Raw genomic sequence first — 12,714 nt, 5'->3', positions numbered from 1 at the left:
AAGGAGGGAGGGAGGGAGGGATGGAGGGGGGGGGGGGGGCAAGAGAGAGAGAGAGAGAGAAAAATGACGAGTGAGAAGATGTTCACCATGAAAACACAAGTGTTAATGAAATAATGCGCTGATGGCACCAATCTGTCAGAGCTTCCAGCAGGCAGCCTGCCAGAATAAACCGACTTGATCACCGTTACACATTAGCACTTTGGACTCGCTGGGAACTTCACAATGATACAGTTGTTCTGTTTCTTCAAATACAGTGGGAGTCCTTGTACAAGTTAACTGTGAATTCATCCTCCATTAGTGCAGTGTATTCACTGAGAGCTATTATACAAGTCCTCCTTTATGTGTCTACCCCACTTTAATACTGTAGGTGCCTCTTTCTGTGATACAACAGAGTGAAACCAAACCAACACACAGCAAAACAAAGCACGAGCCTCTCAACCAGCTAATAACTAGGCCACTTTTTAATGCTTTAAGCTGCAGACAGTTTACAGTGATAGGGGACATTTTTTTTAAAAAGCAACTTCTGCGTGGATAGCATCTGTATTTAATAGATATTTTGAAGTTTCTATTTATGAGATAATTACTGCGAAAACTCAAATAGATCAGGCTTGTGCTGCAACGATTAGTCGATTAATCATCATGAAGAATTGTTTTTCTTGCAAACTGTGTGTAAAGTTTTAAACACAGGCTACAGAGGGCTATGGAGTAGTATTGCACTTCTATAACATTGACAGACTCACAATGGACAGTATAAATATTGTCTTTTCTTATTTTATCCATATTCTTCTTCCTTTGTCAAAACCCGGAGCCTACATTACCCACGATGCTACTCGAGCACTGACAGTTCGGTCACAGATTCCAGTGTTTCTCCTTTATTCAGAATTATGAGCGCCGATGCAAAAATTTCTCACTATTAATCATTAATATCAATGTGCTACTAATGATTTTCACTCACACACTGTGTGAGCAGGATAACACTCTACGTTACTGTTTTGAGTCATTGACTAGTGCATCAAATCCCAGAATCCTCCCCCTCTTCATTCTTCAAAGGGACATCTTCGTGACAGGTACTGTTGTCAGAGTAGTGTAGCTGCGTTAAGGTATAGGGCAGTGCATAATGTGTGTGGGAGAGCGAGTGGCACAAAAGTGACATTTACCGCCATCGCTCACACTGTGAATGTGGGCGGTGGCAGTAAATGTACGGTAAAGACTGCAGCGTGTCAGTTAATAAAAAATGCTGCAGCTTCTCAAGACCGAGAAAAGTCTCACCTGTTGTTTCCCCAACTGCTGGAAAAGTGAAGGGAGTTAGCAATGAAATTAGCGACAATGGGTTGGTCTAACGTGACCAGGCTTGCTTAAGGCGGAATGATTAATTGATTATCAGAATAGTTGGCGACTAATAGATAGATCGACTAATCATTGCAGCTCTAAACAATCCTCTCTTTGTGTTTCCTCAGAGAGTGTTTTCCTGTTCAGCTGAAGTGGAAGGACTGTAACAAAAAGAGAGACTACTATTTTTGTATGTAAAGTGGACTGTGGATTTTTTCCTCCATCACTTAAATTGAAAGTGCTTTATGAATTACAGCAAGAAAAAAAACGTGTCAATATTCATTTGGGCGTCGGACCTAAAAAAATTGTGAACCTATCCTTGAAGCAGCGCTTTAAGGTGAAAGAGGAGAACACTCTGATCAGCAAACAACCAAATTCACCTTGCTAATAGGATGTTATATTATGATTAAAAATTAAATAAATCTTACAAAGTGATGGTTTATTATAAAAGTGTCCCTGACAAGGATTAAAGTGGAGAAAAAAAAAACATGAGAAAAATTTTAATCTTGTGCCCTGGAAGCTTGAGGGCCACAAGAAAGAGAATATATAGAGTGCCAGAAAGAAGAAAAAAGGAGAGCATCGATCAAGAGAGTCTGAAAGAGAAAGAAATGAAGTAAAAGAGACAGCAGCATATAGAGTCAAGAAGTCAAAAGGAGGTTTTAGCGTATGCTACACCAAGGCAGGAAAGCCAAAAGAGGAGGAGGTGGGTTACAACCTTCAGTGTGGGGAACAGAGATTTATGTGGCCGTAAAACTGGGCTATTCCCTCTTATATGGGGCTCTTCCTGTACCCCAGCCTCCCCGCCTGCCCTGCACACACTTAACTACTCTGACATTTATGCTGACAGAAAAACACACCGCTTCTTCACCGCCGCTGACTATTTCCATTCCAGAGTCCTGCCATCGTACTCTCTCCTTCTTTCCCATTTTCCTCCCTCTTCCCGTCTTCCCTGCCTTACAATAACAGGGACACAGGGAGTCTGCAGAGTAAGGTTAAGTACATTATTGACTTCCTCGGCCTCTTTCGCTTCTCTCTCCATCTTTCCACCTCTTCCCATCTGTCTAGCTCTCCCCTCGTCTTCCTGCCTTTGAGGAGAGCGGTTAAGTACATCATTGACTTCCTCCAGCTACGTCTGTCAGACTTCAAGTCTGCACGCCTGTATCTATCTCAGGGTTTCTCCCTCGCCTATTAAACTCTCAGGCGACCCACTTAAACCACACTCAGGATAACTTAAACGCAGCCCAGTGAATTTTTGTTTCCTGACCACCCAAAGGAAAATGTGAACTCTCACGAAAACTGTCACATGAAATACTTTTGAGGATCTATTATATATATATATATATACATATATATATACACACTCTGGTGTTGTTTGAAGCATTTACATCAACAGGGGTTACTTGTGGTGCAAATTTAAGAACTTTTGGGTCCTTGTTTATGATTTTAGCTAACCCGTTGACTGTATGAGCATAAAATAGGACTATTTTGGCCTAAAATATTTATTCAGGTGTCTCCTACGTATTTGGCAGCTATCTGTGGCTACAGCTGTGCAGGGTTATTTTTCATTATAAGTTTAACTGAGTGGGGCGCCATCCATCAATGTGATGGTTTTGATTTGTTGCATGAGATACAAGAAGCTCCTACACCATTTTTAAATGGATAGGTCAGGTTTATAAATTTATCATGAGCTGAGAGTAATTTTATTTCCAAAAAACGATGCAACATCCAGTGTGTTTTGGTTTATGAGACAGGGGGGACATACAGGATCTGCTAGAAATTTTAGTTAGTCCCACAGTTGTTCTGAGGGTAAAACTTGTCTCCTTTCCTCCCCTCACCCATCGACACAACAACCTGGGTTCAATTCCCACTCCAGTGCTTCCAGCTTGGAAAGGCACTCCATCAAATAGATCAGACACCGTCCGAGCGTGTGAAACCTGGTGTAGCGCTGACTGACTGCACTATAGACTCCGACTGGTTGGTCGAGTGTTTGTGTGATCACACCCATTACACTGCCCTGGTGAAAGTGCTTGGTGAAAGGAGGCAGCTGGTGACTCTATGTATTAGGGGGGGGAAACACACTACACTATGGATGTATTAACTGCAGTCCGTATTTCAAGAAAGCCCCCTGTCATTCCAAGGAAAGTAGCTCACCAAGTGCATATATAGGATTATCTACAACCCACAACACATGCACAATAGCATCTCTTGGCCTATGTGTCTAATAATATACAATGACAAAAAAAAAGAAAGAAATCTATTCGAACTGACAAGTATGAATTAACCTTGTTTGCAATTTGAATTGTGCTGTGAACTTTTTTAAGATACAGAGTTTCAAGATTTCCGTTGGACCCTCCCACTGTCCCCCTAGCCTCATCCATCCAGACCAACTGAGGTTAGACACCGATGAAAGATGGAAACCTCAAAAGACAAAAAGTAGGTTACACGTCTAAATTCCAGACATCCTGGATGAGGAATTTCCTTTTACTAAAGTTCTAACACAAAGGGTTTTACTTTCAGTAAAATGTGCCAAAATGAGTGTGAGATTGCTATATTGCACAGGCAAGATAAATTGCACAAACCAATTTAATTCACACACATAAAGCTTTTAAAATCTCAATCTTTATACTCCCAAGGTTGGCAGATCAGACTATCAAATGCTAATATATTTTACTTCAAACATCTCAGAACCTGAGGTTCAAGTGCTTTTGAATAGAATGAAAAGATAAATCCATTAAGCCATTCAGTTTCACATTTGCAGTTTTTATTTTCAAAACACCACTTTCAGAAGAATATTACCATAAGTGCATCATTCTGTTCACCAAGGCCAGCAACTAGCTAGCCGCTAAGCTTAAAAAAAAAAAAGGCAATTATTTTACTACAGCAGGTTTTACATTTCACAAATGGTTGACAGTTTGGAATAAATCCTTGTTTTGTTTCTTGCCTTTATTTTATTATTTACACTGAGCTATAAAACATATAATAACAGCTACAGTTAGCCCAGGAGCTAGCCAGTTAGCCTGTTAGCATCGACGCGTGAACCGGAGAGCTGTTAGTTTGTTCAAACGGCGGCCGCAAGTCACCAGTTTCCCGCTCACAGTGAATAAATCCTCACATTTAACAACGCCACTGACTGGTAACAGTTTAACTTTCCGCTAAGTGCTAACAGCTACTAGCTACCAGCTAACTGTTGTTGTCCAACCTTCTGTTGATCAGAAGCTTCAAGTTCACTTTAACTACATCAACACTTCCAGGCCGAGACGAACCAGGTGCTTCAGAATGAAAGCACCAGTGGTTCATTTCATTATTAACAATACTTTATTATAACAGTACTTTAACTTTATTATAACACTACTTTATTTAACTTTATTGTAACAAAAGAATCGCAATACATATTGAATCAGCACCAAAGTATTGTGATAGTATAGTTTTCATTTGGTTTGCTGACAGTGCTAACCAGCTGTTGCTTGTTTAAGTGTGAAACTTTAGAAATGTATTCCCTGTTGTGTGAAGATACCTGTCAGTGTTTCTCCCTATAATTTTGTTTTTTGTTACAGCAGCGGTTGGGGAGTAATGTTGATTTTGGTTCTACATCTGTCCCAGTTGGTTTGGTTCCAGTATTTTAGCTATAAATCTGTTCTTGGGTATGCCCGTTATGATAAAACTACTTCCAAGCAGTGTCCAAACATTTGTTTAATTGTATACTTACTTAGAAGGGAAAATTAGACAGAATTATAATGATCTACTCGCAGTACCGTACTGCTTCTTTTGAGATGCTTCCGCTTTTCTCGCTGTATTCATCAGAGTGGGAAACCATCACCTGGCACTTTTGGCTGCTAAAGTTGTTTAGTCTATCAGCTTGCACAACACAAAACAATGAGATCTGTTTCCAATCCATTTATTGGCTTCATTCTGACTGATTGATATCCTCTTTTTAAGAATTTAGTGGTAACTATAGCGACCAGACGAGGGGTTCAGTGTCTCTGTGACATGGAGCTGTCATGCGGACCGAACCTGTGATCATAAGCTGACAGGACAGTCTCTTTAACTTCTTGTCCTGGTGGCAGTCCGGCATTTCTAAAAGCATATGTAAGAGGGGAACTGCTGGCCCGTTAAAGTTAAAAGAAGTGACAGTAATTGGAAATGTCACCGTATCTTCTTAAAATCTCCCTCCCTTCTTTTACGGAGCGGGATCATCTGCGACACAAGGCGGACTTGTAGCTCTGCAACTGCCAAGACAAGTTTCTAATTTGATTTCCTCACTCTCTCCATCTCTCACTGTGTCTCACTTATTCTTTCCCTCCACCTGATACCCTTCTTTTTCCTTCCACTCTATCTCTCATCCTTAGTTTCCACATCTACTGTATGGCTCTCCGTCTCTCATGCCGTACACACAATCCCTGTCTCAATCAATCCAGTGAACCAGAGCCCAGAGTGTAGATTGAGATATTTCTTGTTCTCTGGAGAGATGGAGTGGGTGAAAGGAGGGAAAGAAAGGATGACGGAAAAGACTCACAAATGTACAAGTTCATCTCAATCAGTTCAGTGAACCAGACTCAAGGTCTGCACTAGGGACGGGCATGAGTACTCCAGTACTCAATTTGGACGTCAGTATTCGTTGAACATATAGAGTAATCACACAGAGAGAGAGAGAGAGAGAGGTGGGGAGACATTCAGAGAGAAACAGAGAGCCTGTGACAGTCTCTGTACTGTCTTGCCAAACAGCTATAACAGATGGTACAGGAATTGCGTGCTTCTATCTCTACGGCCAGAATTCAAATGCTTTAAGTCACTTTTTCTTTTAGAATTAAATCCATTTTTAATTTGACTTTTGACTCTGATTTTGCTACGCGTGAAGACTGCTGACTTAAACAACAATTAATTCTACTTTCAACCAAATCTTTTACATTTGTTATCTCAATTTAAAAACACTCCCTGTCAGGGCAGAAAATCCTCTACAGTGCACAGGAAGTGATGTCTTTTACATTTCCAACAGCATCTGGCTCAATCCAAAAGGAAGAATCCCATTTAGAAAATGACAGCAATGAATATTACAGCAATTGGTTTCCAATGCACCGGTTACCTGTGCAAATACAGCGATGACATTTATTCTACTCCGCAAGACGTCCTTCAAGAAATGTGTAATTGTTTCTCCTCCAACATGACCACCTGTAACCATTACTCAACTTTTTTACAGCAACAACTTGTCGATAAATCGATTAGTCAATCAAAAGAAAATTAATCAGCTACTATTTTGATAACAGATTCATCGTTTCAGTAATTTTTCAAGCAAAAATGTCAAACGTTTTTTGATCCCAGATTCTCAAATGTGATGATTTGATGTTTTTCTTTTTCATACAAATACAGTAAATTGAAGACATTAAGGTTTTGGACTGTTATTCAGACGAAACAAGCAAACTGAAGACACTGCCGTGAGCTCTGAGAAATCGTGATTGCAATTTTTTCAGTATTTTTTAAAATTTCATCGACTAAACAATTAATCGAGAAAATAATCGGTAGATTCATCTCTTTCAATTAAATGTTTTTCAAGCAAAAGCAGTGTTTTTTTTTATGATCTCTTCTTCTTTTCTGTGAAGCACTTGGTTGGACAAAGCAAGCAATTTCAAGATGTCAACCTGAGTTCTGGGAAATGTTTTGCTATTTTCAGATATTTTATAGACCAAACAATTAATCAGTTAATGGAGAGAATAATCAGCGGATTAATCCATAATGCAAACAAATATTAGTCGCAGCCCTAATTACAAAGTATAAGTAAAATATTGCTGTGTAACAGTGCAGCATTGTGTTGCTTTGTCATGCTATTGGTTTTTTGTTGCATTACAGTCCCATACTGTAACAGCACTGTCTAAACCTGCAGTTTGTCAGAGTTGAAGCAGGACAATAGCTGGAGGCAACCAGCTGTCAGAGTCAATGAAACCATGTTGTGTGAGGGAGAGAGCGCTATTAAAAGAGAATGAAATACAATCGTATCATAAAAAATAATGTGGTTTTGGTGGGGCAGAACATTTCTGACAAATAAAAAATAAGACTCCTGGCTAAATGAAGGAAGAAAGTTTGGAAAGGAGCAGAGAGAAGGGAGGAGGAACCAGAGATTTGGAGATCAATACAGGAGTAAGGAGACAGATCATCAGTCAAAGAAAAAACAGAATGATGTCCCAAAAGATGAAGGCAGACAGAAAGATGAGAGTTAGACTGGAAAAACATCCAGACAGGGGGACTTTATAATCCTAACAAAGACAAACAAGCCAGAGAAAGACAGCAGGAAGCCCAGAGAGTTACAGAGGCACACAAAAATGCTCTTCTCTCCACGCAAACAAAATTACATTTCAGCACATAAACGTACATTATATGTCTATATATACCCACCCATACATTGGAAAACAGGCAGACATATGTACAACATGTGAACCACCTTAAACTTTAAGCTCCCTACATCCTGCTGTAATCACCGTGCTATATAAAACAGAACCAGCTTTGCTAATGAACTCATTAATTTAAATAATAAGCTAATGATGTGAATATGAACTAAAGCAACAAGAAGAAGAAACAGCTAAAACAATCTTTCCTTGTTAAAATGCAAATTTAATAGAGGGGAACCGGTAGTATAAGCATCAAGTTTGTCTAATATCATGTGTTGTATTGTTCAGGATGTGTAAACACACAGAGACAGGCAGACGCCACCATGGGGAGAGAACGTCCTGCCTAACGTGATCGTGGTGGCGGGGGTATAAAAATAGAAGAATCAAGCATGCAGGCATATACAGTACACTCTGTACAGGCATACACAGACAAACACAGACAGGCTGCCCCGTGGCCAAGCGGTGTTATATTCAAGTGCTATGTGACGAGCTGTGTCCTCCTTTTTATGCATGGCTCACATCAGCCGGAGGGGCAATGAGTGGCAGCCAGACAATGCAACAAGTTGCATACACACACACACACACACACACACACACACACACAAAATCACATGTGCAAAAAAAAAAAACTGAGGAAATGTCCAACAGCGTGGCTAAGAACTGAAGCAGCAGGATTTTTTTATGATTAATCTAAAAGGTAATCGTCACTCTGCTTTAAGTTAAGACGTGAACATTAGCCCAGAATAGGTACTGCAGCTAATGATTAATCTGTTGATTATGTTCTTGATTGATCGATTGGTCTTTAAAATGTTTGGAAGTGGTGAAAAATGTCAATCAAGCCCACAATGCAACTTAAAATATCTTGTTTTGTCCACAACCCAAAAGATATTCAGTTTATGGTCACTGAAGACCAGAGAAACCAGAAAATATTCACATGTAAGAAGCTGGAACCAAAGAATGTCGGCATTTTTTCTCATAAAATGACTCAAAACGATTAACTGATTATCAAAAAAGTCGGTGATTCATTTTTTCTTGATCGGCTAATCGATTCATCGACAGATCGTTGCAGCTCTAGCCCGGACCACTTTTTTGTCTCATTGTTCAAAGACCAGTCTGGTCCAGAATCCAATCCAGATTAGTTGCTTGTAATTTAATCTAACCTAGATTATACTAGCACAGTCCCTTTATGTTTAATTTCAATAATATGGATAATACTTTGGATTATTAATGATATCAAACAGTCCTGGAAATGTTTATCAAATCAAATTGTAGCCTAGAGATATTATGTCCAAACCCAAACTGGTAATCTGATTGAACTGCCATTTCATTTCACTTCATCCTTTCAGCTTCAATGTTCATGATAGCCGATTACTCGTGGGAAGGGGGTTGGGATTATATTTTGTTTTGCCCTTAACAATCAGTACTGAATCACACATCTGTCCCTGTCGTGTCGTTTTAAGTGAACATGGAGGCTCGGAGCAGTTAATCTCTTGACAATGATTGACGAAATAAGAAAATTAAGAGTTTAATCTGCAAGTCGACTAACAACATCCATGCTTGTTGCCATTTTTACCGGCCATTTTTGTTGCTGTTTTAGCTTGGTAGCTACCTAGCAGTGGAAGATGAAATCCTTAATTCCTAATCCTACCTATAAAACTCAGATTGCTCAATTGTTTCTCCAATCCAACGGAAACAGCCACCAATGAGCGCGACGCCAGATCTATTTGAACCACTGAGCAAACCGAGGATGTAGATGACTGATCTGAAATCAGGCTAAACAGAAACCAGCACCAGCACCTAAATTTTAAACCCATTTCCGCAGTAGCAGAAACAAAAGCACATATTTCTTATGTGTATACCACCCATCAGCATTTCAATGCTAGAAATTTGCCAGATCCATCCAAAACATCAACCACAATAATATTAAAATTCCACTTTCTCCTATTGACAATATTTCAGCAGCTTTAACTTAACATACCACAACATGATAGAAAAGTAGGGACCTAAAACTTAAACCTGACACAGTTTACAGGATCCTTTCAGTTTAGCTCTCAGTTGAATGCTATCAGCCGGTATAAGCCACATTTTCTGTGCATAGTTTAGTGTCAGCCCAAAACATTTACAATAAGACAAACAGTGAGAGGGTTGACTAATGCATGCTGGGAAAGCCAAGTCGCCTGGGGAGCTAATTAATTGGCTGACTATGACACTGCCGAGAGCACTATGTCTGAATGAACGATTAAAAGGGGGTTGGGGGGGGGGGTGCTCTATGAAAATGTGCAACAGATCAGACCTGAGCAAACAGCAGAATCTGGACACCAAACTGCAGGTGGGGAAAGAAAATCATGTGTCAGCTATTTTACCACTTCACGGGATGTGTAACCCACCCTTGTGCTATTCAACTAGGGTGAGCTTCAGCATAGAAACCCAGTACGGATGTTGGAGGAAAACGTCGGGTGCGAGCAGCTGTTATTGCTCAAAGACAAATAGTGTAACAATGCAAGTCAAGCTGAAGGAAAGCATGTGAAAATCTACAAAACTCAACAGTAAACAATCCCTTATATTTCATATACAGATGAGCAGCGCTGTTGCCTCATAACAAGAGAGCAAGAAAGAAAAGAGCGGTGTTTGTTTCCCTGACCTGGCTCATCCTGAATGGAGTTCGCCTGTAAACCAGTCAGATGGCTTTAAGTCTCTAAAATGATGTGACAGACTGGTGCCCTGTCCACCGAGAGTACGCTAGCACAGGCTCACAGGCTCCGCTGAGAAGTTTTGGCATACGCAGAAATTCCGGGATTAGATGGTGTTAGTGATGTACCGATTTTGAATAATCTGTTTTCTACAGCGTATCATAGGAACATTTTAGTCATTTCAGCTGTACTAGTGCAGCCGCTGAGGCTTCATCAGTGTAATTATCAAGTGAGCAGATGTCGCTGCAGATGAAAATGGGAAATAAAATGTCATTTAAAGTACCTGTGTTTGGGTTTTAAACATCCTGACAGCTGCATACGCCCCACCTGAGGCCAGAATAAATGTGACATCTTTTTCTATCTTTATATTTTCTACTAATCCTCCTTCTTTGTCAGTAAGTTATGACATGGTAGCTATTATTTCTCTCTGCTAGCCACTCGTCTAACCAGTTCTTGTGGTATTTATCGTGAAGAAACCTTACTGCTGCTGAGAAAGTTACTGAGAACATGTAAATGAAGAAATGAAGATGGTGCAGAGTTCACAATGAATCACAATGATGAAAAGATGCCTGAACTCAGTGCAAGAAGATGATCCACTCACACAGTGGAGGATAAATGAGAAAACTTTATCTCAACTTGCTCAGTTTGCTAAGAAGTATTTGTGCATCTCCGCTTTCAAGCTCAGCTTCACAACGTGTATTTAGTACGTCAGGGCTCATTTGCAGTTCAGGAAGGGTGCACAACTTACAGAGGAGCACGTTGACATGCTGGTGTTCTTAGCAGAAAAATCTAAAGAAACTTTAGGATACAGTAACGGGTGTCACTCTCACTCACCTCTGTAGAGTATGTCTGCATATATAAGAATAGTAATTACTTCCATTTGATTGTGTTTTTTTCTCATTTGTTACTAGATAATGCATAAGATTAAGCTGCTTGGGGGCAGTGTGAGGTCTTAAAATAGTCTGTGAAAGATATTCATTTCTATTTGTGTGACATGACTTTTATTCCTTTGAATTTCAGTCTAGTTAATTTTAGAATTTTAGACTTTGTGCTTCCTTGCAAAAAAAAATGTGGATGTTACAAAAAAAACTTTAGGTTACAATAATGGGTTTCTGTAGAGCATGTCTGCATATAGCCTATAAGAATAGTAATTACCTCCGTTTGATTTTTTTTTACTCATTTGTTACTTGAAGTTATGTAAGTTTGCAGTGTTTTGTTTTGTTTACTTGCACTTTATTGCCTTTTGAATGTGAATGAATCTCCAAGGTTTTTGAGGTAGGAAAATCAACCGCCTGCATCAAACCATTTTTTAAAAGACTTGTAAATATTTAATCTCTTCTCAATCATCTTCAAGCGAGCTACTTGCCAGCAATCTGAGTATCTTATATAGATTTATTTGTGTTTATTGTGTATTTTATAGTATTGTCCATTCAGACCATAATGCCCTGGTGGCTACTTGCCGGAAGCAGTGCTGGTAGCAGGATCCAGTTCAACGAATACATGTTTAACAAAGGAAGATGACATCACTACCTCAACAGGAATATTGTTTTCATTAATAAGTAAAGACGTTTTAATTATTAATGTTTACTAAAGTCACTCTGCTGTTCTCTGCTACTAGCCAAGAAAAGAAAAGTCGCACCTCGTCATGTTACGGGTTTGTTATATTTACCTTTTAATGAAAATCTAAAATTTTATGCCCTAAATGTTTTCTATCTCTATCGTCTGTTTGAGAGGCCGGCCTTAAAGAGACAGGAGCTAAAACAGCCTGTTACAGACAGAGGCTGAACTAAGGGGCTGCATAAAGAGCCAGTATAAGATAAATAAAGAGTTTTTTGAACTGTAAGACCAAGAATATAAATATAGACCTGAAAATGTGTATGATATGTCCCCTTTAATAGATCAATTGGGTATAAAATGTCAGAAAACTGTGAAAATGTGTGAAAAGAGCCTAAACTGACATTTTCAGATAGTCTTGTCTGATCAACAGTCCAAAACCCAAAAAGTATCCCATTTACAATCGTATAACAGTGGAAAAAAAAGCAACAAATTCTCACATTTGAGAAGCTGAGACCAGAGAGCGTGTGATGGAAATTTTTACTCTTATGCTGTATTGTTTTACGATTCATGTGTTTATACTTAGACGTGCAGTATAAACTTCTTTTACATGCATAAACCTTGTGTGAGAATGTGCAGGAACGTTATCGAAAGCGAAACTGTGTGGTCCGACCTTCAACTTTTAGTTATGTTGTGCACTCCCCATCCTCCACGGCAGATTGATGGGGAGACAGAACTCCTCCAGGAAGAGACTGTAATAAGGG

At 39.5% G+C, this 12,714-nt stretch overlaps 1 protein-coding gene across 1 annotated transcript in view; it reads right to left on the bottom strand.

The window, feature by feature from the left end:
- Nucleotides 1-12,714, bottom strand: part of jade2 (jade family PHD finger 2) — a 202,614-nt gene that overhangs the window by 173,851 nt on the left and 16,049 nt on the right. The window lies entirely within an intron of this gene.

Source organism: Thunnus albacares, chromosome 13 (genome assembly GCF_914725855.1).
Source record: "Thunnus albacares chromosome 13, fThuAlb1.1, whole genome shotgun sequence".
In the NCBI taxonomy this organism is placed as follows: Eukaryota; Metazoa; Chordata; class Actinopteri; order Scombriformes; family Scombridae; genus Thunnus; species Thunnus albacares.
Note: the sequence above shows the minus strand (reverse complement) of the source record. Positions and strands in the feature narration are given on the sequence as shown.